The following is a 19580-nucleotide window of genomic DNA, read 5'->3' on the forward strand; positions in this document are numbered from 1 at the left end:
TGTTATGATACTTTAGCAGATAGAGTATCTCTCCAGGAAAGCACTCTGCATCCCATGCAAATGAGATCCAAGGATGGGAACTTATCGTTAATGGAAAAACTTCATTGGAATCATACAGAATAAGGATCAGCAGTTATATGAGTCAATGAAATCATTAGAAATATTCACAGGTCAAGACATTTAGGCTTTACAAAAGACAGTGGTAAAGATATTTGAAATGATGAGGAAATTATCAGAATTGATAAGGAGGGTGTGAAGGTACAAGGACAGGATTTAGCACTGCCTGTGTATGTCAGACTCAAAAAATGACTAACCAAGTGTTTTAGCTACTTACCCTGTAATCTCCTCTGACAAACCATCCAATACTAAATAACCAAAAGGATTCAGAGAATGTAAATGGAAAGTTATAGGTATGAATGATCTCAAGGAAATTAAGCAAGCAGTAGTATCTAATGGCTTACATTCACCATTTGTTAGGGAGATGATGAAAACAGGCTTCCAGCAATAAGGCTAGCCCACAAAAAACTGGCTTCAATTAGTTTCAGCTCTCCTAGAGGACAGGCCACAACTACTGTGGGAATGTTACTAGTGAGAAGAGGCAAAAATGTTAGAGCAAGAGGGAAGAGCAAAAGGATTTGAGGTCCCAAGACCAAATTCTGGGTAAGGGCACTTATGCTGATCCACAGGATCAAGATATTTATGATGAACACATCTTGTCCCTATGCCACACAGCAGCCTTAAGTGCTTGGGACAGGATTCAAGAACTAGGAAAAATAATTGAATCCTGCACTAGGGTTAAACAAGGCAGAAGAGAACCCTTGAGTGACGTTTTACAATGAATAACTAAGGCTGTATAAAAATGAGTAACCAACTCAGAAGCTAGATGAGTACTTATTGAAACGTTGGCTTTTGAAAATGCCAATTTAGAATGCAAAATGATACTTGGATCTTTAAAGGCTAGATCAGCACCAATGGATGAATGGATCCTGCATACAAAGAACAGTGATATATTTGACTATAATTCTGAGGCTTGGGTAGAAAAAACTTTTTCCCAAGGTATAGGAGACATCAAAATTCCAAATGCTTTAATTGTGATAGAATAGGACATCTGTGGAGGGATTGTAGACAAGGCATTTCAAGGAGTAATGTCTCTTCTAGGAATAACAAAAATAGAAGGTCTCTACTTTCTGGATCATGTAAAAGACATGGAAAATGTCAACATTGTATCAATGAAGGTAGATCATAAAAAGACAAACAAGGCAACATGATACCATCAGGAAATGCCTTGGGGGACCTCTCACAGGCCCACAGGTCAAACATTGTCCAATCATTCCCAGTCACAGTGGAGAACATGTCTCAGCAGGAAAATTTAAAAATTCAATGCCTGTTTGAAAAAAAACATACTGCTCTAGATGATGAATTAAACATCGAGGATAAATCAAAAATTCCAATAAAAAATAAGAAACATATATTTGGGCATGCTGTGGGACAATGGGTTGTACCCTGTCACTTGTATTTTAAATAAACACTGATTGGCCAGTAGCTGGGCAGGAAGTAGAGTCAGGTTGACCAGCAAGAACTAGAGGCAGGGCAATGAAAACAATCAGACCTTACCTTCTGGTTTATTTGAAGCAGAGTCCATCTTATTGCTTGAAAATGAGATGCATACTCCAAGTACACCAGCCATGAGCTTTCAGAAAGATTCTCCTGACTCCAACTTTCATATTTCCTAAGGAGTCCTAGGGTGGTGTGTGTGTGTGTGTGTGTGTGTGTGTGTGTCCACACCTGGCTTCTTTATATGGGATTTGTAGGTGGGTAGATGGCCACACTCAGATTTTCAGGGTTGTGCAGCAAGGGCTAATACCTGCTGAGCTATCTCTCTAGACGGCATTGTGATCATTCTCTTTCTCTCTCTCTCTCTCTCTCTCTCTCTCTCTCTCTCTCTCTCTGGACTTTTGAGAAAAGGTGTCTGGGAATAGCTCTGACTGTCCTGGAACAGAGATTCACCTGTCTCCTCTTCCCTTCCTGCTGAGAGTAAAGGTGCTCACCACTATTGTCCAGCAACATTGTGGTAATTTGGATATTGTTTTCATTTTGGTTTTATGCAATCTTAGTTACTTTGAAGAAATAACTGTGGACTCTGCAGAGTGCTGAGGGTCTCCATGCTTCTACTGTGTTCTTGGGAAAGACGGCAGGCCTTGAAGCTGTCCGTGGTACAACTTGGAGTCTAGAGCTGCCAGGCTCTGCTTGGCCCCTAACAAAGCTCTGTAGCAAATGCTGTTTGTGAGAAGTTTGAAACTTTGTTTGGAACTTTATTCTGTAAAATGAAATTTAAAATCCTGAAACATGACTGCCACACCAGAGATCCTGATATTTATAAGAGGTACCAGCCAATGGCCACCACTAGATGTGTACCAGACCAAAAGTCAATCTGGAATTCAGGACACTGTGTGCTTTAACACCACATTTGGGGTCCTCATCCCCCAATTCTGTAGAAAAAAGGTGGAGTTCTCCAGTTAAGGCAGAAAAGCACCTCGCTCTTCAACCCATATCTTTAGGGTCATTGTCCACTGCCTATCCCAGTTGTTGTAACAGCTCCCAAAATGGTTCTACATAAAAATAATGGTTCTTTCTACTGAAACTGCCATAGCCTGGGATAAAATGATAAATGTCCAGGCAAGAGGCAAGTAAGGTGAGAAGAGGTTTGCATTAGCTCACAATTTCAAGATACAGTCACTTATTTCAGTGAAGTCAAGGCAGCAAGAACTTTACGCAGTTAGTCACATCACATCTACACTTAACAGCAAAGAAGAATGAATGCGCGCATGCTCGTTAGTGCTAGGTTCACTTTCTGCACTCACAGTATCCAGGATTCCTGTCTAGGGAATAGTGCTGTGTCCTCATGTATCAGTTGACTTAATCATCAATACAATCCCCTACTGACAGGAATGCAGGCTAACCTGATCTAGACACTGTATCCTTTGTGGACACTTTATTTCCAAGGTAATTCTACAGTGTGTCAAACTGACAATCAAAACTCACTATCCCAGTGAGGATGAGAGAAAGAATCCAGAAGGGGAGAACAAGAAGGTGGAGAGGACTCAACACAGGTCAGAGGTCAGCTGTGTGCATTGTACTAATGTACTTTGGGGGTTCCAGCCTTTAGGTTAGTGGGTGATTATAAAGTAGCTGAAAATGGAACCCACGGAAGTAAATGGGGCATAGGAACTCTGATTCCAGAAACCTCAGCTAATGAAGACTTTTCAAACTCATGGGCATGCTGCCTATGATTAATCCAGTAAGTCAGTAACCATATTCCAGTATAAATAAGGGGGCACCTGGATTTGAACCAGGGACCTCTTGATCTGCAGTCAAATGCTCTACCCCTGAGCTATACCCCCACTGGTACCAGTGTACCCAGTTAATTCATTTCATCTATGTGGGGATAAATTATGACTATAAAGTTAAATTACAGGTTCTCTGAGACCTACTTTCCAGAGGCAGCCAGACCTGACTGGTTAGATGCCTTCCTCTCTAGGTCCGTCTCTTTGCTTCTTTATTCTTCTCTCATACAATGCTCCTGACTGCAGCCTGCCCTCCCTCCACTCTTCCTAGTTCTCCCCCACCTCCCTGTTCTCCCAGACCTACTGAACCTCTGTTTCCTTTCAGAAAAGAGCAGTCCTCCCAGGGATATTAACTGAATATGGAATAATGAGGCAATCCAACTAGGCTCAAAACCTCATATCAAGGCTGAATGAGGCAACCCAGTAGGAGAAAAAGAGTTCCAAGAGCACTGGAAAGAGTCAGAGACACCCCTACTCCCACTGTTAGGAGTCACACAAAAACCCCAGCTAAACTACCATATCATATATGCAGAGGCCCTAGCATAGACACAGGCAGGCTCAGTGGTGGTTGCTCCAGTATCTGTGAGCCCCTATGAGCCCTACGTAGTGGATTCTATGGGCCTTGTTTACTGATGATCTCAAATATTCTGGTTACCGCAATCCTCCTCCCACTCTTCCTTGGAGTTCTCTGAGTGCCACCTAATGTTTGCCTCTTCCTGGTTTTTGTTGTTGTTGTTTTGACTTTACTGGCTCTTTGTGTATTTTACATTCTAATTTCCACACTCACCCATTTCCCCATCCCCTCATCTCTGCCCTCTGTCCTTAAGACCTTCCCCCACTAGGCAAAACAAAATTTAAAATCATAGCCCCCCCCCAAAAAAAAGAAAGAAAGCAAAAAGAAAAAAATCACAGCATAACATGGGAAGCTGTATTGTGTCCAAGTGAGTCACAATATACACCTCTTACTCCACACATCTTTACTCGTGTTTATTGAAATGAATCATTGGTTTGACTCGGGGCCTCTGCTCCTGCTGTCCTACCAATACTGGTAATCAGTGGGACTCCTCCTGGGTATCCTGTTATGGTCCTGTGTCATGGAGATCCTGTAGCTTTGGATCTGCAGACATGGACACTTCACAGTCTCCAGCAGTTCATAGATGAGGTGGATGTTGAAGTGGGATAACTCATAGCCATGGTTCAGCTTTCCCTCATCATCTCGAGGACCAGCTCTCCAGCACTGCCCCAGTTAGCTCACCCAATGCAGCAGGCAGCAAGCTGCAGGACCTGTTCTCCTGCTCTCATGCCCTCAGGTCAGGCTCACAGTACTCACCATCAGGGCCAGACAAACTGTTTTCCCAGGGGAGGCTTATGACCTGCTCCCTCAATTGCTACAGTCAATAAGGGACAAGGCCAGATCCTCAGATCTCATGGCCTGGAGGACAGCTCTTCTGCCTGCTGAAGATAGCAAGGGGGAGTGTATACTTTCCTCACCCAGTGCACCACATGACATACAAGGGAGGGACAGGTCAGCTCTCCAGCTCTCATGCCCCTTGGCAGCTCACCTGTACTGCCCGCCAAGAGGGCAAGCTCTGCTTTGCTGCCACATTAAGGTGTAGTTCCAATTCTCCAACTCTCATGACCTCAGGGTCAGTTCTCCTCCACACCACAGGAAGTGAGGGGTGGGGTGGAGGAACGTCTTCTCTCCCTCACACACTCTACCATATGGCAGGTGAGGGTGGGGCCATATTCCTGTGATTACGAAGATGAGATTCCTCTGAACACACAACTCTACTGTGCTGCCCTGGTGAGGTATGCAGGGTTCACTCTTCTGAGTGCTGCAGCCAGTGAGAGTCAGGGTTAGCTCTCCCACTCTGGTGTCCAGGGACCAGGTTTCTTACCTGGTAAAAATACAGAGGTGCAAGGGTGCATGGGATATCTCTCCTTCACCCATGTCACTGAATGGCAGACAGTGGGGCTAGCTCTCCTTTCACACCTTATGGGTGGCTCATCTGTACCCCCACCATAGGGACACCCACCTGTGCTGTTCAGGGCAGGTACAGGGCCCACTTTACTTAGTGCTGCAGCTGGTGAGGGCAGGGCCAGTTCTCTCCAGTGCTGTAGTAGGTGAAGAGAGTCCCTACTCTGTATAGTCCCATCCTCTCTGGGTGGTGGCAACAGGAGCCACCCACGGACCTCACCAGAGATCTCACTGCAGCAGGCCTGGCCCATGCTTGATGAGCATCAACAGCCAAGAAAATTAGAGCAGCAGTCTGAAGACCTGAGCCCATTTCACACTGCTGTCCTGGTTCAGCTCCTGAGATGGCCAACTGCCTTCAAACCGGGCCTCATCTCCTTCTCCTCCTTCCCTGAAGACAGAGTGGGCTGCCACTCAAGGTTCTCACAGGGCCCCAGCTGGCGCTGGAGCAGCAACACTGCAGGGTCCCTCTCTTCCTGGTACAGCAGCTGAGCTGGACTTTAGCCTTTGAGGATGAAGCAAGAGAGCAGAGGGCTGTGGAATAGGAAGAAGCTCGTGTCCACCCTCCACAGAGAAGCTGATTTTGTATTTGTCTCAGTAGTTCTGGTGAACTTAGTTCTGAACATGTCCAGAATGACAGGGAGGAAGATGATTTATGGTTAGGCCTTCCTTTCTGTTCCCTGGACACTGGAGACTCTATGGATGCTGAGCCTGGAAAATCCAGAAGAATTTTCCACCATAGTCCTTGCCTTCCCTTTAAGAACCCAGCAGAACCAGAGAAACTCGATATATGCAGGAGAAATGGAGACATTTGGTGGCACACGCCTTTAATCCCAGCACTCGGGAGGCAGAGGCAGGCAGATCTCTGTGAGTTCAAGACCAGCCTGGTCTACAAGTGCTAGTTCCAGGACAGGCTCCAAAACCACAGAGAAACCTGTCTCAAAAAACCAAAAAAAAAAAAAAAAGAATAGGAAAGTCATGGAGCTTGTAGGAGGAGATGGGAGGCAGCCGTCCATCCAAATGATGGGCATAAATGTAATAAAAGGAAGAAATATAGGACTGAGCATAGGTGATGGCGATGGCTCCATGGGTGAAAACATAAACAAATAAACTATGGTAGGGGGCACCTATATTAGAACCAAGGACCTCTTGATCTGCAGTCAAATGCTCTACCCCTGAGCTATGCCCCCTCCCAGAGAGAGATGTTTTATAAGTGACTTTCATCTTCAGAGCCACACTCAACATTCCTAGAACTTATGCTTTTTACTTGGCAAGACCAGCACTGCTGCCACCACAAACTCAGCCCACACAGGCTCCTCTCCACTACCCGGTATTTCCCATGTTGTAATGTCAGCACACACACAAACACACACACACACACAAACACACATTACAGCCTGTGAGAGAAGCAGGTGGACATAAGCAACTACAAAGGACTTTAGATTTACCTGTCTGATTTCTTAAGTTATATACAATTTCTCAGGGTGAAGAGACCCTGCCTAACTTCTCTGGAAAACTATGTGGTGTCAGCATGCGAAGGCAACTTTCCATTCTATGGATGGCCCTTGAGAAAAGTTTCAGGGTAGAAACATCTCGTCAGGCCTGAGTGAGTCATCAAGGAGCTCTGACAGCTGTCCTCTGACCAGAGGACACAGGGAGTTAGAAAATGCTGAAGCTGTGGCCTCTGCGTGACCTTCAGATCTGTTGTCACTACACAAAGGCATTACCAATGTCTAGATAAAAATGTAGCACAATTCAATTATTTGGAAAACTTGTTATTATTTTAAAGAAAAAAGTCATAATGCCCTTCCAAATATGCTCTTAATGTTCCTGTCACTCAAAAGGGAGCCATGCTCTAAAGGTCTAGCTGTCTCTTCTCTGCCTGTGCACTTATATAACTACACACAGGGTGGCAGGGATAGCGTCAGTAACTGCACTGTTGATGGAGTATAATTTCCATGCCTTCCTCCATTCTCACTTTCCCGTTACATTCATGCCCCAGCCTTCAGCTGGGCGAACGTCTGTGTTTCCATCACGATGATCTGTGAGCCCTGTGTGTAGCTGACGTGTGTCATTCTAAACAGGATGAAGATGTCTGGTAGAAGGTTTGTTTATTCTGAGTTAATGGCAGACTGATCTTTAGACTGCTTTGTTTTCATAAACATCTTCATCTTCCACCAACCTAGAGTTCTCTGGGAAGTACTTTTCAGTGTAATTTTCCATACATTGATCAACAGATAATGAACGTTTCTCCTCTCTGGTTTCCAGGAGTGACCTGGGCTCCTGAGCTTTGCCCCCAAAGGTCGACTGCACTGTAAAGACCCTATGACTTCCTTCACCTTCACCATGACCTGCTTCTGTTCCACCATCTCTTCTGTGCGCAAGTCTCTGGAATTTTTAACAAATTGACGTTCCTTTTGGGAGATGAACCCCTTCTGTGAGTTGTTAATAGGAGTGAAGTTTCTAGCCTTTGTATCTATGATAAGACATTTAACTGTTCCCACACACTGTAGTGATGGTCTGTATATTTAATTTAAATAGTTTTCATAGAATAATGCGGCATTTTGATGAGAACAGCCACCATGGATTCTTATATTTAAGTGTTTAGACCTTACTCGATGCCTGTTTAGGAAAGATTAGGAGGTGTGACCTTCTTGGAGGAGGTGCCCACAGGAAGAGGCTTTGGGGTTGCAAATTTCCATATCAGACCCAGTCCTACTCTCTGACCCCTGCTTGTGGATCAGATGTAAACTGTCAGTTACTGCTCCAGTGCCCTGCCTGCCCGCCTGCCACCATGCTTCCCACCTTGATGATCATGGACTAACTCTCCAAAACCGTAAGATGCTCCCAATAAATGCTTTATAGGTTTCCATGACCGTGGTGTGACTTCATAGCAACAGAGCAGTATAGTAACATAGTATGTAAAACAGTGATAACACAGAACACTAAGTGAGAAATTGATATCACGACCTGAGTTATTGCTATAACAGACCTGACCATGCTGCTTGTAAGAAGATTCTAGAAGATGTGGAGACTTTGGATTAGAAAAGTATTTGGATGTTGTAAGTGGAGCTTAATGGGCCATGCTAACAGGAGCTTGGAAAATGGTAGTGCTCAGAACAATGTGGTTGTAGAGGTTCAGCTTATGCAGCCTTCAAGATGAGGAAAATTAGTACTCTCATATTTTGGCAAAGAATGTGGCTGCTTTTTGCCCTTTACCAAAATTTTACCAAAAGCTAAAGTGAAGAGTCTTGGACTGATGTTGCTGGCAGAGGAGAGTCCAGGACAGCTTAGCGTTGACTGTCACGTGGTTATCACTGATTCTAATGCAATGGAAAGAACCAAGGAGGCAAAACAAAAAACACGTGGATGACAGCGTTCCCTTGAGTCATCCATCACCTTTGGCGCTAACAATCTTTCAGAAGCAATGGATCTCTGAGTTCAAGGCCAGCCTGGTCTAAAGAACAAGTTCTAGGACTGCAATCACCAAACAGAGAAACCCTGTCTCATAAAAAAAACTAATAAAAATAATAATTATAAATTAAAAGATGTGTTTATTCATATAACATTCATGTCATTATTGGACTCATATGTCTTGTAGGCAGGTGGCTTTAATAGGTCACAGGGTTTGTATCTGATGATTACCTTTATCCTCTGGTGCTATGTGGAGTACATTACAGCACCATGAAAGCTTATCAATATGGATAAAGAATTTGATCACCAGCCTAACATCTCCATCACAGCTGTGAACTTGGATAGGAGGATGCTGGCATGAGGAGGTTGGCAGACAGGAGTGCAGTTGGCTCAGGACTGGGACTCACAGGATGAAGTAGATGATAGCAGAGTACTAGCAAGTACACGTCAGGGAGTGACCATATAGGTTCAAAGATGTTTATTATATATACATGAAGCAGATGGGGGCATAGCTCAGGGGTAGAGCATTTGACTGCAGATCAAGAGGTCCCCGGTTCAAATCCGGGTGCCCCCTTTCTATGTCTCTTTTAGATACAAGAGACCAAATCTGATATGGTTAACGCAGAGGCAACAAATGTACTGTGTTCCCCTGTGCTCTGTGTTCTGCTCTTGTTTCTGAGAGGAACAAGGAAAGGACTAACTGTGAACCCATCCAGGTCACACTCATGGGTGACACAGGCTGACCTCCCAGGATCTGGAAGGCTCCTTCACTGCAGGGAGGCAGCATAGAGGAGTCCTATGAAGGTGAGGAGCAGGATTCCTCCTCTACCAACTTTCAGAGCCAGCTCCTTGGGAAGTCCCTCCTGAGCCCCCAGAAAGAGCTCTTTTTACATGATGTTCATCCCAGCCAGTTCTTTGATTCCTGCTACTTCTGAGGAAAGACTTGGACCACATTTGTCTCCAATTGAGACTAAAACTCTGAGGAAGAGGAAAATGACTGACATCTCTTTGTGTCCTCAACATGGTCATGAGTGACCACAACATAAGAAGCTACATGGTGTTTGTTGAGTGAATAAATGATGGTGTAAAATAAAGGGCACCCTCCTCATATCTTAGAGAACAGGGAATATTCTTTCCAGGCAAAGGATTTGCACCATTGAAAACTCAGAACCATCACCTCTTGCCTTGGCCACTTAAGGGAAATTGGAAGTTTACCTAAGAAAAATATGAGTTAAGAGTCCTTTCCAGGGACAAAGCTGAAGTCTTTAACACACTTGAGAGAGAGGCATTGAAATGGGCTGACTAATGTTGGAGAGGAGGAAGTGGAGGGCTGACTTAAGTAAAAATCTTGCCAGGTCAAGATCAAAAGGAAGAACCATATAACCCTTAATATCTGACTGCTCTTTGGACTGGAGAGGGATGGGGAGAGGAGTGGGGGGAGTGGGAGATCGGTGGGAGGAGGGGGAGAAGGGTGGGAGGAGGGGGAGGGAAATGGGAGACTGGGAAGAGGTGGAAACTTGTTTTTTTTTCTCCTTTTCTCAATAAAAAAATGGAAAAAAAAAGGAAGAACCAGTAGATTGTGAACATATAGGAAGCCTAGGTGTCGTGCCAAGGTTGAAGAGGTGCCAATGGCATGTTTCCTTCCCTATAAGTGGGGGTATAGCTCAGGGGTAGAGCATTTGACTGTAGATCAAGAGGTCCCTGGTTCAAATCCAGGTGCCCCCTTGCTTAAATATGATTTTGGTAGTTAACCTACCACATTCACCTTGGGGAGGACCTCAGTGTACATAAAAGGTCTCCATTAGGTGAGAGTTCTTTAATAAACTCCAGAACATCTCCCTCTCACTGATACCCATAATACAGAGTAATTTCATGTCTTACATGGGGATGTCTTATCCTCTTAAGAGAACTCTCACCCAAGGGCCCAAACACTCACGACTCTGAGTCCACACTTACGCGCATTAGCACAGTGATCAGAAACTGGAAATGATGGATTGACAGAATACAAGAAAAGTTCCCAGAGAGGAAGATGTGGGGTTGCATCAGGATTTTACAAGTACTCGACACAGTGGATGACATGTGAACTGAACGGCAAATGTCAAAGAAATCTAAGGCCGAGGGAAGATCCTACAGACCTAGGCCACAGGAGCTGGGGATGCACACAGGACTGAAATCGTCATGGTAGTTAACCTTCCAACACCAGTTCTTGAAGCACAGCTAATAAAAACTCAGACACAGAAATTGTGGTTCAACCTAAAGACCAGATAATAAAAGCCACTGGCTTCGAACTCGATATGAAAATGTTGATCCTGCCTCCAGGAAACATCGGAATGAGACTGAACCTGAGAGCTGTCTCCTCCCGTCTTCTAATTCTCTCCAGTATAGGATTAAGGGCAGTCTCTCCACTATTGCCTGGTTTCTATCTCAAAGCAGTATGGATACTAAAATTAAAGGTGTGTGTCATAGTGGCTACTGGGAATAATGGTGTATGTCATTGCTACCTGGTCTGCAAGGCTGCCAGTGTGTCTGTTTTACTTTTCTGATCTTCAGGCAAGCTTTATTTATTAAAATTCAAATGAAATGCTACTACATGTTCTTAGCACTAGAAGACAATAAGAATCATATTTAGGGGTTCTAGGGCACCTCTGACCAAAAACTTATAGGGATGTATAGCATATCCCCCTTTAAATGTAAACAAACACTTATACACAATCAGGGAATTTGGGTGTCATTCTCTCAAAACTGCCTCTGGATTTTTGTTGGACTAACTAATTTTGGAGTTCCTGGGCACCAATCAGGGGGTTTTGGTCCATCAAAACCCATTAGTCTGGAAGGAATTCACAGGTTCTCATCCTCTATGGAAAAAAAAAGCAGAACCTCTTTCCCAAAGCAGCATATCCTTAGACCCAAATTTTCAAATATATATATGTGTGTGTGTGTGTGTTGCTTTAGCTTAGCAGCCCCCAGAATCAAATGTCCCTCTGTAGTCAAAAAACTCAAAGAAAACACAATAATATACATTATCCAGAATCTCTGTGTATAGTCCATCTTTGCATGGCTTATTTTTCCTTACTCTCTTAATCTATGGTTGTTTGTGCTCTTTTATATTACTTTTACTGTCTCCTTAAAGACTTCACTTCTTTTTATAAGTGTCTATATTCTTGTTCTGCTCTCTTTCAAGTCTACAAACATCTTTCCAACACTGTGATCCATTTAAAGGTCTTTTCCATCTGGGTTTGTCTTTATTCTGTGTGTATCTGTAACTATTTTTTGACCAGGAGCTCTTTTTATTTTAAACGCTAAGCGGGCATGGCTAGGACTATCGCAGCTTTGCCTTTTGGCTCCACACAGTCCAACATGGCAGGTCCATTCACTGCCTCTGAGACTGCCGGGTAGGAGCTGTCCTTACCACCTCAACTCTGGTAACCAGTTCATACGTGCTGCTACCAAGCAATTTGCATCACACTGCCCACAAACCCCACTCAAATGCTTGGCCTCCTAAAAGAGTCAGAGTTCGTGGTGCCCAAACCAGGAAGCCACTATTTCTTATGTTGAGTCAGTAAACCTTTTCTTAAGGGAGTTGTGGCACCTCTGCTTACCGCCAGCAGAGCCCATCCGGAAAACAAATGCCAGCTACCAAGAAGTCATGCTTAAATCTGTTCTTTTGTGTCTAGAATTCCTTTCTAAGATTTCTCAGGTTTTATGTGGGTGTAGTCAGTTCCATGTTGGCACACCATTTTGTAGTCAGAGGCTGCTTGTTCATTCCTGGCTGCCAAGACCCAAAATAATCAGACAGAAACTACATTAGTTAAAACACTGCTTGACCTATTAGCTTAGGCATATTCCTGGCAAACTCTTATATCTTAAATTAACCCATTTCTATTAATCTATATCTCGCCACATGGCTGTGGCTGTGGCTTATTGGATAAAGATCCAATGTCTTTCTCCTCCAGGAGCTACATGGCATCTCTTTGACTCCACCTACTCTCTCCTCCTCATTCTGCTTGGAATTCCTGCCTTGCCCTATTCTGCACTGCAATAAGCCCAAAGAAGAATCTTTATTATGGTACTCACAGCATACAGAGGGGAATCCCACATCACAGGGGTGTCAGACCTCACCTTCTGCTTTATTTGAAGTAGAGTCCTTCTTATTGCTTGAAACTGATATACATACTCCAAGTTCACCAGTCATGAGTTTTCAGAAAGGGTCTCCTGACTCCAATTTCTGTCTTTCCTTGTGAATATTAGGATTACACATATGTGCCTCCACATCTTGCTTCTTCATATGGGATTTGTAGATGGGTTTATGTCCAAACTAATGCCTGCTGACCCATCTCACATTGTGATCTCTCTCTCTCTCTCTCTCTCTCTCTCTCTCTCTCTCTCTCTCTCTCTCTCTCCCCCTTTAGTTGTAGCTCTGGCTGAACTGGAATTAACTTTGTAGACCAGGCTGGCATCTAAATCAAACAGATCTGACTACTTCTGCCATCCTGGGTGCTGGGATTGAAGGCACATGCCACCACTGTACGGCAACATTGTTATAATTTGATTGTTGTATTCATTTCTGGTTTTATGCAATCTAAGTCACTCTGAATAAATAGCTGAGGCCTGTGCCCAGTACTGGGGGTCTGCATGCTCCTGTGTCTCCAGCAAAGACTGCATGCTGTGGAGCTGGCCATGTTACAACTTAGAGCTACAGCACTTCAGGCTCTGCTTGGCCCTTCACAAGGCGCTGTAGCAAATGTGGTTTATGTGAAGTTCCAAACTTTGGTTGATACTTTGTTCCGTGGAATGAAACTTAAAGTGCTGAAACATGGCTGCCACTCCACAGATCCTGATCATTAAGAGGTGCTAGCCAATGGCCACATTGGATGCGCACCAGACCAAAAATCAGTCTGCAATCGAGGAGGCGGTATGCCTCATCCCCCAGCTCGGGAGAAACAGGTGGAGTTCTCCAGATAAGGCAGAACAGCACTTCACTATTGAATGGCTATCATTGGGGTCATTGCCACTGCCCACCCCAGTTGTGGTGCCAGCTTCCGTAGATGGTTCTACATGCATGGCCCCAGCTAAATTACCATATCATATAGGCAGAGGCCTTAGCATAGACCCAGGCAGGCTCTGTGATTGTTGCTCCAGTATCTGTGAGCCCCTATGAGTGCTATGTAGTTGATTCTATGGGCCTTGTATACTAATGATCTCAAATATTTTGGCTTCTTACATGGATCTACATGCAAATACTGGTTCTTTCTACTGAAACTGCAATAGCCTGGGATGAAATGATAAAATGCCCAGAAAAGAGGCAACTAAGGGAAGAAGGGTTTGCATTAGCTCACAATTTCAGGATACAGTCACAATTTCAGCGAGGTCAAGGCAGCAGGAACTTGACGCACTTAGTCACATCACATCTACCCTCAACAGCAGAGAGAAATGAATGCACGCATGCTCGTTAGTGCTGAGCTCACTCTGCACTCACACTGGCCAGGATCCCTGCCTAGGGAACAGTGCTGTGTCCTCATGCATCAATTGACTTAATCACCAAGACAATCCCCTACTGACAGGAACACAGGCCAACCTGATCTGGACACTGTATCCTTCATGTACACTTCATGTCCAAGGTGATTCTACAGTGCATCATATTGACAATTAAAACTTACTATCCCAGGTTTTTTCAGACGCAGGCCAGCTGGCCTTGGTCAGTTCCCGAAAGAACATCCCCATTGTCTCAGCGTGTGGGTGCACCCCTCGCGGTCCTGAGTTCCATGCTCGTACTCTCTCTCCTTCTGCTCCTGATTTGGACCTTGAAATTTCTGTCCGGTGCTCCAAATTGGGTCTCTGTCTCCTTTCATCGCCTGATGAAGGTTAAAACTGGACTCGCTGAACATAGCAGACAATGAGGACTACTGAGAACTCAAGAACAATGGCAGTGGGTTTTTGATCCTACTGCACGTACTGGCTTTGTGGGAGCCTAGGCAGTTTGGATGCTCACCTCACTAGACCTGGATGGAGGTGGGTGGTCCTTGGACTTCCCACTGGACAGGGAACCCTGATAGCTCTATGGGCTGACAAGGGAGGGGAACTTGATTGGGGGAGGGGGAGGGAAATGGGAGGAGGTGGTGGGGAAGAGACAGAAATCTTTAATAAATAAATAAACGGAAAAATAAATAAATAAATAAATAAATTAATGAATAAAAACTTACTGTCTCAGTGAGGATGAGAGAAAGAATCCAGAAGGGGAGAACAAGAAGGTAGAGAGGACTCAGCACAGGTCAGAGGTCAGCTGAGTGAATTGTACTAATGTACTTTGGGGGTTCCAGCCTTTGGGTTAGTGGGTGATTATAATGTAGCTGAGAATGTAACCCAAAGAAATAAATGGCGCATTGAAGCTCTGATTCCAGAAACCTCAGCTACTGAAGACTTTTCAGACTCATGGGCATGCTGCCTATGATTAATCCAGTAAGTCAGTAACCATATTCCAGTATAAATAAGGGGGTACCTGGATTTGAACCAGGGACCTCTTGATCTGCAGTCAAATGCTCTACCCCTGGGCTATACCCCCAGTGGTACTAGTGTACCCAGTTAATACATTTCATCTGTGTGGTGATAAATTCTGACTATAAAGTTAAATTACAGGTCCTCTCAGACCTACTTTCCAGAAACATCCAGACCTGACTGGTGAGACGCCTTCCTCAGCTCTGAAACTCTCTGGGTCCATCTCTTTGTTTCTTTATTCTGCTCTCATACAATGCTCCTGACTGAAGCCTGCCCTTTCTCCACTCTTCCTAGTTCTCCCCACCTCCCTGTTCTCCCAGACCCACTGAACCTCTGTTTCCTTTCAGAAAAGAGCAGGACTCTTGAGGATATCAACTGAATATGGAATAATGAGGCAATCAGACTAAGATCAAACCCTCATATCAAGGCTGAACGAGGCAACCCAGTAGGAGAGAAAGAGTCCCAAGAGCAGGGAAAAGAGTCATAGACACCCCTACTCCCACTGTTAGGAGTCACACAAAAACCCCAGCTAAACTACCATATCATACAGGCAGAGGACTTAGCATAGACACAGGCAGGCTCAGTGGTGGTTGCTCCAGTATCTGTGAGCCCCTATGAGCCCTACGTAGTGGATTCTATGGGCCTTGTATACTGATGATCTCAAATATTCTGGCTTCCTCAATCCTCCTCCCACTCTTCCTTGGAGTTCTCTGACCACCACATAATGTTTGGCTCTTGCTGGGTTATGTCGTCGTCGTTGTTGTTGTTGTTTTGATTTTTTGCTGCCTCTTTGTGGATTTCATATCCTGAATTCCACACTCACCCATTTCCCCATCCCCTCATCTCTGCTGTCTACCCTTGAGACCTTCCTCTACAAAGCAAAACAAAATTAAAAAGTATACCCCCAAAACAGAAAGAAAGAAAGAAAGAAAGAAAGAAAGAAAGAAAGGAAAGAAAGAAAGAAGTAGAGAATCACAGCAAAGTTTGGAAGCTGTATTGTGACCCAGTGAGTCACACTGTATACCTCTTCCTCCACACATCTTTACTTGTGTTTGTTGAAATGAATCATTGGTCTGACTCAGGGCCTCGGGCTTCTGCTATCTTATGAATACTAGACCCTCAATGGGACTCCTCCTAGGTATCCTGTTGTGGTCCTGTGTCATGGAGATGGTGTAGTTTTGGATCTGCAGACATGGACACTTCACAGTCTCCAGCAGTTCATAGATGAGGTGGATGTTGAAGTGGGATAAGTCATAGCCCTGGGTCAGCTTTCCCTCATCATCTCGAGGACCAGCTCTCCAGCACTGCCCCAGTTAGCTCACCCAATGCAGCAGGCAGCAAGCTGCAGGACCTGTTCTCCTGCTCTCATGCCCTCAGGTCAGGCTCACAGTACTCACCATCAGGGCCAGACAAACTGTTTTCCCAGGGGAGGCTGATAACCTGCTCCCTCAATTGCTACAGTCAGTAAGGGACAAGACCAGATCCTCAGATCTCATGCCCTGGAGGACAGCTCTTCTGCCTTCTGAAGATAGCAAGGGGGGGCATATTTCCCTCACACAATCTACCACATGGCATACAAGGGAGGGACAGGTCACCTCTCCAGCTCTCATGCCCCTTGGCAGCTCACCTGTACTGCCCGCCAAGAGGGTCAGCTCTACGCTGATGACCAATTGAGGTGTAGTTCCAGTTCTCCAACTCTCAAGACCATAGGGTCAGCTCTCCTCCACACCACAGGAAGTGAGGGACAAGGATGGAGGAAAGTCTTCTCTCCCTCACAAACTCCACCATATGGTAGATGAAGGATGGAGCCATATCTTCCATGACGGTTTGTTAGTTTGGGATCCCCTGCACCACCACCCCAAAAGGTTTAGCTCTACTGTGCTGAAAGGTGAGGTATGCAGGGCCCACTCTCCTGAGTGCTGCAGTTGGTGAGGAGCAGGATCAACTCTGTACAGCCCTATTCTCTCTGCCTTTGGTGGCAACAGGAGCCACCACGGACCTCACCAGAGATCGCACTGTGGCAGGCCTGGCCCATGCTTGATGAGCATCATCAGCCAAGGAAATTAGAGCAGCAGTCTGCAGACCTGAGCCCATTTCACCCGGCTGTCCTGGGTCAGCTCCTGAGATGGCCAACTGCCTTCCACCTGGGCCTCCATCACCCTCTCCTCCTTCCCTGAAGACAGAGTGGGCTGCCACTCAAGGTTCTCACAGGGCCCCAGCTGGCGCTGGAGCAGCAACACTGCAGGGTCCTTCCATTCCTGGTACAGCAGCTGAGCCGGGCTTTAGCCTTTGAGGATGAAGCAAGAGAGCAGAGGGCTGTGGAATAGGAAGAAGCTCGTGTCCACCCTCCACAGAGAAGCTGATTTTGTATTTGTCTCAGTAGTTCTGGTGAACTTAGTTCTGAACATGTCCAGAATGACAGGGAGGAAGATGATTTATGGTTAGGCCTTCCTTTCTGTTCCCTGGACACTGGAGACTCTATGGATGCTGAGCCTGGAAAATCCAGAAGAATTTTCCACCATAGTCCTTGCCTTCCCTTTAAGAACCCAGCAGAACCAGAGAAACTCGATATATGCAGGAGAAATGGAGACATTTGGTGGCACACGCCTTTAATCCCAGCACTCGGGAGGCAGAGGCAGGCAGATCTCTGTGAGTTCAAGACCAGCCTGGTCTACAAGTGCTAGTTCCAGGACAGGCTCCAAAACCACAGAGAAAACCTGTCTCAAAAAACCAAAAAAAAAAAAAAAAAAAAAAAGAATAGGAAAGTCATGGAGCTTGTAGGAGGAGATGGGAGGCAGCCATCCATCCAAATGATGGGCATAAATGTAATAAAAGGAAGAAATATAGGACTGAGCATAGGTGATGGCGATGGCTCCATGGGTGAAAACATAAACAAATAAACTATGGTAGGGGGCACCTATATTAGAACCAAGGACCTCTTGATCTGCAGTCAAATGCTCTACCCCTGAGCTATGCCCCCTCCCAGAGAGAGATGTTTTATAAGTGACTTTCATCTTCAGAGCCACACTCAACATTCCTAGAACTTATGCTTTTTACTTGGCAAGACCAGCGCTGCTGCCACCACAAACTCAGCCCACACAGGCTCCTCTCCACTACCCGGTATTTCCCATGTTGTAATGTCAGCACACACACAAACACACACACACAAACACACATTACAGCCTGTGAGAGAAGCAGGTGGACATAAGCAACTACAAAGGACTTTAGATTTACCTATCTGATTTCTTAAGTTATATACAATTTCTCAGGGTGAAGAGACCCTGCCTAACTTCTCTGGAAAACTATGTGGTATCAGCATGCGAAGGCAACTTTCCATTCTATGGATGGCCCTTGAGAAAAGTTTCAGGGAAGAACCATCTCGTCAGGCCTGAGTGAGTCATCAAGGAGCTCTGACAGCTGTCCTCTGACCAGAGGACACAGGGAGTTAAAAAATGCTGAAGCTGTGGCCTCTACGTGACCTTCAGATCTGTTGTCACTACACAAAGGCATTACCAATGTCTAGATAAAAATGTAGCACAATTCAATTATTTGGAAAACTTGTTATTATTTTAAAGAAAAAAGTCATAATGCCCTTCCAAATATGCTCTTAATGTTCCTGTCACTCAAAAGGGAGCCGTCCTCTAAAGTTTAGCTTTCTCTTTTCTGCCTGTGCCCTTATATGACTACACACAGAGTGGCAGGGATAGCGTCAGTAACTGCACTGTTGATGGAGTATAATTTTCATGCCTTCCTCCATTCTCACTTTCCCGTTACATTCATGCCCCAGCCTTCAGCTGGGCGAACGTCTGTGTTTCCATCACGATGAACTGTGAGCCCTGTGTGTAGCTGACGTGTGTCATTCTAAACAGGATAAAGATGTCTTGTAGAAGGTTTGTTTATTCTGAGTTAATGGCAGTCTGATCTTTAGACTGCTTTGTTTTCATAAACATCTTCATCTTCCACCAACCTTGAGTTCTCTGGGAAGTACTTTTCAGTGTAATTTTCCATACATTGATCAACAGATAATGAACGTTTCTCCTCTCTGGTTTCCAGGAGTGACCTGGGCTCCTGAGCTTTGCCCCCAAAGGTCGACTGCACTATAAACACCCTATGACTTCCTTCACCTTCACCATGACCTGCTTCTGTTCCACCATCTCTTCTGTGCGCAAGTCTCTGGAATTTTTTTTTTTTATTGAAAAAAGGAAAAAAAAAAAACAAGTTTCCACCTCCTCCCAGCCTCCCATTTCCCTCCCCCTCCTCCCCCCCTACGCCCCCTCCTCCCACCCTTGTCCCCCTCCCCCCACTCCTTTCCCCCTCCCTCTCCAGTCCAAAGAGCAGTCAGGGTTTTCTGCCCT

The 19580-nt window shown here is 45.2% G+C and overlaps 4 non-coding genes across 4 annotated transcripts; 2 read left to right on the forward strand and 2 right to left on the reverse strand.

Moving 5' to 3' along the window:
• Positions 1–3329: 3329 nt before the first annotated feature.
• On the reverse strand, positions 3330–3401 carry Trnac-gca. The gene has a single exon. It is a non-coding gene; the product is annotated as a tRNA-Cys (tRNA).
• A 5834-nt stretch (positions 3402–9235) lies between these two features.
• Trnac-gca lies at positions 9236–9307 on the forward strand. The gene has a single exon. It is a non-coding gene; the product is annotated as a tRNA-Cys (tRNA).
• A 1079-nt stretch (positions 9308–10386) lies between these two features.
• On the forward strand, positions 10387–10458 carry Trnay-gua. Its single transcript has one exon. It is a non-coding gene; the product is annotated as a tRNA-Tyr (tRNA).
• Positions 10459–15220: 4762 nt separating this feature from the next.
• Positions 15221–15292, reverse strand: Trnac-gca. The gene has a single exon. It is a non-coding gene; the product is annotated as a tRNA-Cys (tRNA).
• Positions 15293–19580: the final 4288 nt, after the last annotated feature.

This window comes from Microtus oregoni, unplaced genomic scaffold, assembly GCF_018167655.1.
Source record: "Microtus oregoni isolate MIOR12 unplaced genomic scaffold, Mior012 000064F_ref0000363, whole genome shotgun sequence".
Taxonomy (NCBI): Eukaryota; Metazoa; Chordata; class Mammalia; order Rodentia; family Cricetidae; genus Microtus; species Microtus oregoni.